Source organism: Etheostoma cragini, chromosome 21, assembly GCF_013103735.1.
Source record: "Etheostoma cragini isolate CJK2018 chromosome 21, CSU_Ecrag_1.0, whole genome shotgun sequence".
NCBI lineage: Eukaryota > Metazoa > Chordata > Actinopteri > Perciformes > Percidae > Etheostoma > Etheostoma cragini.
Genome location: NC_048427.1, coordinates 15,754,590 through 15,766,383, shown reverse-complemented (window position 1 = coordinate 15,766,383; position 11,794 = coordinate 15,754,590).

Genomic DNA, 11,794 nt, shown 5'->3' with positions numbered 1-11,794 from the left:
AAGGGGCTACAACAAACAAAAGGTAGTTCAATGTTTGTAAAGCAAAAATGGGAACAGGAAGGAAATTTTGTCTTAAATAAAGAAGATTGGGAGAACTTATGCGAGATACAGTGGAAAACTTCCAGTTCACCTTTATGGCGAGAGTTTTGCTGGAAAAACCTTATAAGGTTTTTCATTACTCCGGCTCAAAAGAAGCACTACACCAATTCTTCGGCATGTTGGCGACAATGTGGGTGCGTCGAAGCAAATCATTTTCACATTTTCTGGTCCTGTACATTATTGATTCCATTTTGGAGGGAGGTTTATAAAGCTTTGCAAAGCATTTTTCAGATGGACATTCAATTTAAATTTGAGTCTTTATATTTAGGTGCCTTAACAACAAAAAATGTTTCTTCTCATGTCAAATACTTGTTTCAGGTCTTAAGTGCTGCTAGCAGAAAAGCTATTACTAGAAGGTGGTTAAAACCAGGAAAACCCACCATGGATGAATGGATTGACATTATCTACGATATTTTCAAGATGGAAAGGATTACTGTTGCTTTGAGACTGCAACAGGGAACTTTTTTGAAAAGATGGGAAAGATGGATAACATACATCACTCCATTACGCCCTTCATTTGTTTAAAGTAGATTTGGGTGTCCTTTTTTTTTTTTTTTTTTTTAATTAGTTTTATTATTATTCCCCCTCGGAAGAGGGCTTTTTGAGTCATTGAGGTTTACCCCAACATGTTTGTTCAGTTTCCATTCTGATTTTACTAGGTCTAAAAATGGTTATGAGTATGTAATGTAGATTGAATGTCTAAAGGGTCCTGGCTTACTTTAGTGCTATCTACCGAGCCGGTGATGCCTTTGTTGGTGTGGGTTATTATTGTATAATTGCAAATGGCTCAATGAGAAGTATGTCAGGTAGTGTCATTGTCTGTACTGTATGGACCTGTAAGATCAAAAAAAAAAAAAAGAAAAAAAAAAAGAAAAAGAAAAGTACATCACTTTACTGTAATGCAGCCTTTAAAATCCGTAAAAGACAACACTTCTGTCACATCACAATATAACGATACTTAAAATCTAACACAATATCGAGTTTCATATCATGATATCGCTATATTATCACCAAATTGCTCAACCCTACGTTTAATTGTTAGGACTGCTGAAGACAGGAAAGTGGGGAGAGAGAGGGGGGATGTCATGCAGCAAAGGGCCACCTGTCAGACTTGAACCCGGTGAGGACTGATCCTTAGCAGAACAGTTGCGCCCAATGGTGAGCACCGTAGCCTCACAGCGTGGAGGTACCTGGTTTGAATCATTTTCTGGGTGGAGTGTGAAAGTTCTTCCCATGTCTGTGTGGTTTTCCCCACTGTTCCCTCTCTACCAATGCTGATGAGTAGTGAGAGTCTGTTGTCGTGAGGCTGCTTGCATCACCCCAGGTGGGTCCATTTCTCTGTGGATTGAGCGTTTTGATGTTTTCACAGTAATAATCTCGCACCTCAACCTGCTTCCTAATCAAAAAAGACATGGAAATCTCACTTTTTACTTCTACCATATGGGACCTTTAAAGCGTCCATATTATGCTCACTTTCAGGCTCATAATTGTATTTTGAGGTTGAACCAGAATAGGTTTACATGGTTTCATTAAAAAAAAAAAAAACTTTTCTTGTTGTATTGCACATTGCTGCACATCCTGTTTTCACCCTATGTGTTCAGGTCTCTGTTTAGTAACAGTGTAAGTGACTAAGTAAAGAAGTGACACATCTCACTTCTCACTATCTTTGTTGGGAGTCAAAAATGCTCAGTAGCTAGGTAAGATCCCATCAGCTGGATAACTCTTTCTCCAACTCTGGTCAGTCCAAGGCAGGATTAGCTGTGAGACTTCTTCTAAATGAGGGGCACTTGTGGAATACCTGCAGAACAGGGACATGGAAGTAGTTCTTTTGGAGATTATGGTCAACTATTGTGTGTTGTAGCAGTGTTTTGCCATTGTGAACGAGCTAAAATGCTAGCACTAGCAGGCTACGGTTAGCCACCTGGTCTTCGCTAGTAACGTAGAAAGCCGTGCAGATTCTGAACAGCTCACCTGGAGACTGAAGGCAGAGGACCGTCAGAAACCGTATCTCACTCAAAACACCATGGGTGTTTTTTTTCCAGTTTGTATGGAAGCACCAGAGACACAAAATAACACCTCAAATCCCAAATAATTTTATAATATGGCCACTTTAAAGAATTATTCTCAATTCACCAGTTGCATACTACACTGAGTGAATATTTGTTTCTATGAAGGCCTGATAATTGAGAAGATGTCTTCCATGTTTAACAGGACAAGACAGGTGAGCTGTTTAGCGTGGGTGGTGGTGTCCAAACAACAGATGCACATAGAAGTCCAGACGTGTGTTGCTTTCCGGTTTCCGCCCCTCACAGTTTGCCCACACAGATGTTTTGAAGATGCTGAATATAGTTTTATTTATTATTTTACTATGTCTGGCAGATACACCGATTTTTCCTAGCTTGTGAGGCTTAGTGAAGACATTGTGAAGGGCAGTGCTCACCTAAGCCGGTTGCTATTTTGAACCCAGCCCTTTCTGTTTCTGTCACTGTCAACAATATGCAGCAACTACTCTAAAGCTTATCTTTTAAATTTGTACACCTTACATTTTTAACACATTTGCATGGACTGATGATGTGCAAGATCATCCAGGGACAAATTATGTTATTTACAATTTCACTTTCCAAACAATCACCCAAATCGTGGGCGCACATTTGATCTTACAGTTAGGGAGGACAATACACTTTTGTTTTTCAAAACTACTTTGAAGAAGACACAAATATTACAGCCAAAGTTGTACTTGTATAGACTATTTGTAGTTATGGCACTGCAGTAAGTAGGCTGGCAAAGCTATTTAATTCACTTTACACATCTGATGAAAATGATTATTCCCTCTTATACAGATTCATAAATGATTGAAGAAATTTATTTCAGACGTATCAATAATAAACAAAACATAAAAAAATTTACTAATATGATAAATAGGCCAAATATTCAATAAACAACAAGTCACATTAAACATAGACATACAAAAAAGGGGTAGGAAGAAGAATACACGCATTTAATCCTGCCCCAACTCAGTAAATTATTATTAAAATATAATTTAACACATAAATAAGAATAAGAATAAGACAAGATAGCCTTGCCTTCCACAACTACTATAACGACATTAAAACGGAAAGCAGGAACCGGACTAAACCACTTTGGGGGAAAAGGGGGAGGAGGGGAGGCTGAAGTTGTTTCTAAACTTAAAAAACACTTTTCCCCATTTGCATAATTTTTTTATTTTAGGTATATTCACAGTATATTTATAGTATTTACAATACACAACATGGGTTTCAGTTATATTTTTAGGAAGGGGCAACCCACAGATGGGGTACTTCTTGATCCCCGAGATTTTAACCTTTGGGATCTCCTTCATATAAATTGTAATACAGTGAAAACAAGGCCCCTTCATGACCACGGTGTCTCTATTCACTCTGCTTGTTTACATGTTACCATGATGACCATCTGGCCCTTCACCGTCAGCTCTCTCAGCCCACACCTCCCCCCATTCACTCCCCCGTTAGACGTCCCAGAAGTCCATCTACCACATTAAAAACATCGTAAAACAGACTCCATGCTAAAAATTGTGCCAGGGCGTCTGCAGATGGTTTATAAGGTCACGCTGGTGACTAAGCATCGGTGTCATTGACAAGCCCTTCATGAGGCGCTTGTATTTGTTATGTGCAAAATAATCTTATATCTCGATTACATTGGTTTCTTGATCTTTAGGAGCCAAAATTGAAAGTCGATTGATTCCACAGCCCTAGCCAATTGCTGTCAAATTCTGTCCACCGATCTTGATCCTGATGGGTGAAGTAGAAATGCTGAGAAACACTTTTCACCATAACACCTCTCTGGGGTGTCTGGACATGCATGTGTGCTGACCGCAGCAGCTCCCCCACTTAGTTTTATTACACAGGGTCATGATGTTCTTCCTTTCGTTGTTCTACTGGCTTTTTTTCTCTATAGTCACATATAATTCTGCCAAAGAATACTGAAATGGTTACATATTCTCTAACTGTATCTGATTGTGTGTGTGTGTGTTTGTGGGTGTGTGTGTGAGTGTGTGTGTGTGTGTGTGTAATCAGACACTAGCCAGCTGAGAGAGAGACAGGTTGCTTTGGCAGAATGTCAGGTTTATGCCCCCACTAACCGCAAGTAGCCAAGATATATCGGCAGTTCCTTTACATTATGGGATACCGTGCTGGCAATAAACAGAAACAGGGAAAGTCTGAAATGAGGTGACTGAGACATTCCATGACTTGTCTTCTTCTCAACGCAGAGTTCTGCTGCAGTAATCGCCAGGCCCAAAATCAAACATATAACCTGTATCAAACATATATCTCACTGTCTGCCGCTAAAGAACAGGAACACACACGGAGGTCCTGAATGAAAAACCCGGACTGTCTTATGATTAATATTGTCTCAGAGGTTAAACACACTTTAGAGAAGTCCTCCTCTGCTCCTATCTTCTTTTTTTTTAACCTCCTTTTGGCCTGCCATCCTGGCTCATTGGCCCTGGAAACATGGCCTGAATCAGAGAGGTAAGTTGATGATGATGATGATGATGAGTACTATTCATTCAGTGAGCGTTGACATATTTGCCACCATAGCCATCAATAACACTAGACTCCTGTGTGTGTGTGTCTGTCTGTGTGTGTGTGTGTCTGTGTGCCTTTTGTTGATCATCTCTTTACAGTAGAGCCCGACCGATATATTGGCTGGCCGATATTATGGGCCCGCCAATTATATATAATATAAGACATTTCCCGATGTATCGGTATCGGCATTTATAATGGTTGATTAAAAAAAATTTAAAAAATCAGTCGACGGAATCATTTATAATGCATTCGCCGCCCAATCACTACTGTCCAGACTAAATTACAATTTGCCAGCGCCTGAATCCTTTTGTACAGTGGGAGGAAATGTAGATGCATCGCTTATCTTCATATACAGCCTATGATCTACACAAATGGGACCAAACTTACAACTTTCTGTTTGGAAATTAAAAATGATTTAACATTGACTTTTGGTTTCTTTGATCCATCCCTCCATCCTACACAGAAATTATTGCACTTTACCCCACATAATTTCAGTGTTGGCTCCCGTCATATATACTATAGCCATTATACAGTAGGTTGCCCCCAAATAATAAACTTAAATATGGGTCGTAATAAGCTAGTGTGTACAATTGACCTATTTGGGGCACAGTAACATAGCTAGCCTAGATAGCTAATGCTACCCTAGATGTATAGCCTACATGTGCAGTAGGTGTTAGCTTCCGATAGAGAAAGTTGCCTACCTTATTATTATTATTATTATCTCTTCCCAAATTGATTGGATGTAGTTTGATTCAGGGGTTGCTACACAAGGGATTAAATCAGAAAATGATGCGACATGCTTTTTGACAGTTGTTATCCAAGCTATTTCAGTGCTGAGATTAGAATGGATGGCCACAGCAGGATTGGAACTTCTTGCTAAGGGTGTCCACAGGCCAATAAATTATTAATAAAAAGAGCCAAAGAAAATAGGGATTTAGCTCTTTCTTATGTCACTGTGTGGTCAGGTTGGACACTGACTGATCATCTGACTTATGATTTCATAAAAGGCTGATATCATTCTCATATATCAGCTCAACTTTACTGTGGCATTGTATTTTCTCTCTCACTTCCTGGGATCTTGAAAACATTAGCGTTGAATCTTCACCCCCCCAACTGCTCTAATCCTCATGTTCCTCCATCCACTTTGATTTGGTTTTGGCTCCGAAATCAATCAGCGTGATTTGGAAAGGAATAACTGAGGTTATCCTGTGAACTTGAACTGGATCCACTGATACTGTTTGGATAGGTGCACAGTAGGCCTTGAGAGACACACAGTGTTGCTGGAACCATCAACTTTTTTTACTGCATGCTCACTGAGCCACCGCTGTACTTTGGCTCAATGATCGAGAAGAATTATTTGGGGGAAAGAAATTCCGGAAAAGAAAGATGAATATTAACAAATGTTGCTCTAAGCTGAGCTGCTCTAAGGGGAGAAATCACTTTGTTGGTTGAATGAAAAAAAGCGTAAGGGTCGGAGCCAAATATTTGCTTCAGTTTAACAAAACTTTGAAATTCACAACAAGGGCATAAAGCATGTGCTTGTTTTTAAAACTAATGGTCATAATCATAAAAGTTATTTACATTTTAAGAACCTTGCATGCTTGTTGCTGCATGTTCAATGTACATTTATGTCAACAGTCTTTTTATGTCTCTTTTCATTCTTTGGACTTCATTCTGGAATTGCTAAACCAGAAACCAGCATTTCTCTTCCCCTATACAGCATTTTAAGATAATCTGACTTCAGATAATCAGAGCTTCTCTACCTCAGAAATATGGTTGCAAATGTTAAAGTTAAATTATATTTGGCTGCCATGATTGGTAAGAATTGTTATTATCGTAAAGTGTGGTACAAAACCAGCAAGAGACATTGGTTACATACATGTGCCTGCTAAGTGTGGAGCAGGATGAGTTGATATTCTTTTATTAGGACAACACTTTGAGATGTACCATCTCGTTTTTGAGGGGGTCCTGAACAAGATACCACAAAAAAACTGGGACATACTGTATACGGACATGATAAGCAAAACAAAACAGGCACAGATAACCAAGCAACCAAAAATTCTAAACAGACATATGCAAAAAATTAAAAATAACTTAAAAAATTAAAAATATAAAATTCAGAATATAGCCAAGCTTTAATGTAAAATGTCAGGCAGATTAAAAGGTTCAGTAAAGAGAGAAGAGTGCGGAATGAGATAAAATTAGAATGGTGTGAAAGTCTGCATGTACAGATAGAATGAAAGTGAATTGCCAAGTTCCATGCAATGCGAAACTTTGTACATTACAATTAAATTGTGCAACCGTGCACAATTTGCAACATTTTCCCGAAAAACTGTAGCACAAAAACTAGTGAACGGGTAGCACATCTCAAATTAAGGAGGACAAAATCCTGTCATTTCACTTGTTTAATTATAGGCTCACATTGCAAATAAACATCGCAAAAGCTTGTCAGAGCATTGGAAATGGTCATCTTAAATTCGGCGATACAAGGGCAGAGTCACCACAGCTGGGAGTCAGGGCCTAATTATTCAACAATCAGTCAAATCATCCCACTCCAACGGCACAGGGAAATCATATCATTTTCATTCAAACACCATTACAATACATACAATTTAATATAAAGTTCAACATCGCACCATTTCTGGCCACTAGCAACATACATTAGTTGGTATTAAACAGACATACATATATTCGTAAAAGAAAAAGCACTTTAAACTGTAGTTGTATATAAAGTCCAGTTTTTAACTCATGTAGCCTACTAATAAGGTTCGGTCACAGTTTTATTTTATTTAACTTGGCATTGCTTGTTTAACCCTCATGTTTTCCTCGGGTAAGATTGACTTGTTTTCCTTTATCCATGTTCTTTTTAACTACCCAAAATGACATGATTGATTCAACACAACGCTCTTTGGCAAGAACAATTCTCTACTATGACTCATTTTGGGGGTCTCTTATTTGATTTTCTAGCATTTGAAAAAAAAAAATGAAGTGATTTTTGAAATAGCATTAAGTAAAAGTTGACATATTCCAGTGTGTGATTATCCATCAACATACTTCCCTTTAATTTTATTTATTAATTAAATTATTTTAATTCGTATTATCTGCTTTTTTAACTCAAACATTAAGTATAATTTCCTATGAATGAGGTTTACTGACTATGACTTCAAAAAATAACTGTAAAACTAAAGTTAATAAGTGTTACGTTAGTGTTACGTAAAAAAGGGATAGAAACATAAAAAAAAGTTAAAGACATTGATAAAAAGCTTCAACAAAAGTGTTGATTTTCAATTTTGACGTGAAGACAACACAAGGGTTATAACCTTAGGGATAACAGGCATCTCCTTGCTAACAAGAGAAGCTTTGAGATCATTTGCATCCCTAAGCTGTGAAAACATATTTTCTTGCCTGTTAATTCTGTCTTTCAGTAGAAAACTATCTGAAGTGCTAATCAACAACATTTGTTGCTTTGTCTATTTTGTCGCCATCTACCCAGCTTAGAGGTGCGCAAGGTCAGAGTACCTCAAAGACCTCCTGTGACACGAACTGGGCGGTATGCTCTTTCTTTTATCCCTCAGGCTATTAGGCAGCACAACAAGCACTTTAAACGGACATTTGTATGAGTTTTTATTATTATTATTATTTTTTATTATATATATTTTTTTCATTGTATTTATATATAATATTGTAGTGTATTTGTGGTATTGTATTTAAATTCTCTAGTTTTTATGGGTAAGATGGCGAGTGTGAGCACTGTAATTTCCATTTTTATGGATGAAATAAACTTGACTTGACTTGACTTGACTTGACGTGTCTTGAGTACGTCACTTTCACTTTATCCACAGACATTTTGTTCCAACGTGGACTCAAACAAGCAGCTCTTCAGCTACGGTCATGACTCCCCGCCCATTAGGCCATGGCTCATGTCTCGAAAAGTCTTTGTTCTCTCCAGGATATTCCTGCTCCGAGCTGCTTGTTGGCCCACTCAGCCAAAACCCTAAGCCACTGTGACAGTTACTGGCAACAGAGAGCAGCAGCCCTGCGTGAGTTCTAGAAGATCCCAACATGTGCGATCCCACCGAGCCTTGCGTTATCCTCCCGCTGCCTCTTGTTGTCTTTTGATCACAATCCATCACCAATTGTGTCACCTCGCCTTCTGAAAAGTAATGGTGAGATAACATAAGATGTTGTCTCTTGGATATTGCAAAAGAGTTCTCTGCTGCTTGGTTAATGGCGTTCTGGGATGGGATTGTCTGTAGTTTCTAGTAGTGATGTTCAGAGGTTGGTAGAGTGCCAAAATTGTACTCAAGTAAAAGTACTGTTTCTTCAAAATAACATGTAAAGTAAAAAGTAGTCATAACTTTGTTTGATTGGTGAAACGCAGTCAAGTGGGAGAGCCTTTAGCAGAAGTTTCTCTCTCTCTCTGTCAAAATAAAATATTAAAATGAGGCGTATGCGTGGAGGATAAAAACAATGATGCGTAGAATACCAAAGAGGTAAAAAGAAAAGTAGCTCATTGTAGACTAATGTAGAGGAGTATTACATTTTCTTCTTCACAAATCTAATTAAGTAAAAAGTATAGTGATATAACTACAACTAAAAGTATATTTTTTTTCAAAAATGTACTCAAGTAAATGTAACGGAGGAAATCCCGGAAGTTTTCCGTGAAGCGTGTATCAAGGCCTGTATTGTTTTAGACAAATACCGTCAGTGATGAAATCTCGTCACTGGTTCATGAAGTGGTTTGAATCTGCATCTTTTTATTATACATCCATGATCTACAAGAGCACATTCACTATCCTCTGCCCGGTAAAAACCATGTCACTTTCCAGTTTTAGAACAGTCTACTAATATTGCCCCTCCTGCTATTATATCATGACCAAAGGCTGGATTTACACACGTGTGATAGCCCCATTGCTCCCAAGCCAATCCGTTTATTATGCAGTTGTGCTATTTTTGTCATACCCCCAGAAAATACACACTATATTGATATATAGACGTGGAATTTCTTTTTTTTACATTATTTGTAAATTTACTGACACAAAATCCAGTCCAAAACCATCCCTGATACACTGCATCACAAACCACATAGGTCATCTCGTTTGACCAACAGGTGGTATCGTGAGCAAATGAATCAATTTTTCAAGTCACATTGCTAGAACGCGTCAATAGGCTCGTTCGAGATGAACTGCGCCTCGCCTGTAAAGTGGTTGGTGAAAAGCAACTGCACCGCCTGCGTCTCAGAACTGCGGCCGCCTCGCTCTAGTGAGATTTCCGTTGCCCACGTGTGCATGACGTCAGAGCAAGTCGGGAGCAAGTCGGACAGAAATCTAACCGGCATGCAACGGGCGCCGATTGCCGGTGATCGATTCTGCGCAGACCTGGCTCATCTCGAACGAGCCTAATGCTTCATGAGGCTTCATCTTGCCATCACTATTTCAAAGCCATGAAGAATTATGGGAGGTGAGTTATTCTGGTCCATACAGATTTGAATGAATTTTGTTAAATCAATCAACCTTTTCCCTAACCATGCATGTCAGAGACCAAAGCAAATTGAAAAAGATGGAATTGTATTCACCCAAACAATATAAACCAGAACTGAATACCTAGGCCTCTAAGATAAGTCAACTTCATACAGTATAATTATACTCATATAGCAACAACAAAACAGGATGTGAAAAAAACTGACTTGACTGAATTGGACACAAGGGGACATATAACCCGATTGGCCAAACCAAATGACAAACAAGGGGGAAACCAAGATGAACATAAACTAAAATTAATACAAAACCAAGCTAAACCTAAATCCCCCCCCGTAACATGCCAGCACATGGTATGGCTCTAATTGGCAGGTCACATGATTTAACAGTTCTCAACCGTGGGCCATGCCTTTACTTTACAAGGAAGAACCTCCCAACCAGCATGGTAATGAGACAAACCAAAATGATTAATATAACAGTAGATTGATTATTTAACCCTACAATGTAAAAATGTATTCATTTCATTTAAACACTGTACGGCTAAAAGGAGATAAATATATAGATTACAAATTAGCTAAATGGTGTAATGTGTACTTCGTGGATGTGGCTGACTACAAGATCAATCAAGCTGTGTACTTAACAGAATGGGGTGACCTTGTGTACAATATAATCATTGCTGGCTGTTACCATATGCGGCCATCGCACCCCTGAACCGCAATTGTCGAATCATTGCTTAGTTACCATGACTAGGCCCAGTAGGTCTGTCAAGCTTTGGATTGAAATATCCACTGAAGCAGTGAGCATGGGCCTCAAGCAGAGATGGGAAGTAACGAAGTACAAATACTTCGTTACTGTACTCAAGTAGATTTTTCTGATATTTTTACTTTACTTTACTATTTATTTTTGTGGCGACTTTTTACTTCTACTCCTTACATTTTAACCCCAATATCGGTATTTTCTACTCCTTACATTTTTACAAAATTGGCTCGTTACTTTCGTTTTGTACAAGAGGTTGTTATGTCGGAAAATAGCGCGGACACGCGCCTCACACCGCGAGCGGGTGCGTGCGCCACACGGAGAAAAAAGTGAGAGAAATGAAAAGGAGACAAGCTGTCCGGAGGATAACCAGCTTAGATTGTGTGTCTGCCTCTTTGACAACTGTAAGTCGTATAACTCATGTTGTCAGTTCACTTAAGCCTGTTTTTGGTCTATAGTTCTTCACATTTAAAGTAAGTTAGCTAGTGGTTTTGGTGTGTTCTTCACCTGTTAGCTAGGTTGCACGTTGGTCTTAATGAAGCATCAACACTTTCACTAGCTTTATTCCCATGAGTTTTTTTTTTTGGACCAAACTTCAGTTACTGTAATTCAATTGACAAGTTGATGGAAACTTAGCTAGACAGAAGTTGTCTCCGTCTGTTTTAACAGACACACCTGGGGTGAAGTTGGAAACCAGAATCAGCTTTAATCCAGTCCTAATCTAGTTCTTAACTTTCACATCATTTCACTGGAGTTATCTTTATTATTGTTTACGTCATCAATACCATATTCAGTCTAAACGGATGGGAATACATCTATTGTATTTGACGCACGACTAAGACAACTCAACAGATTTAGCATTTTGCATTAATTCACAGC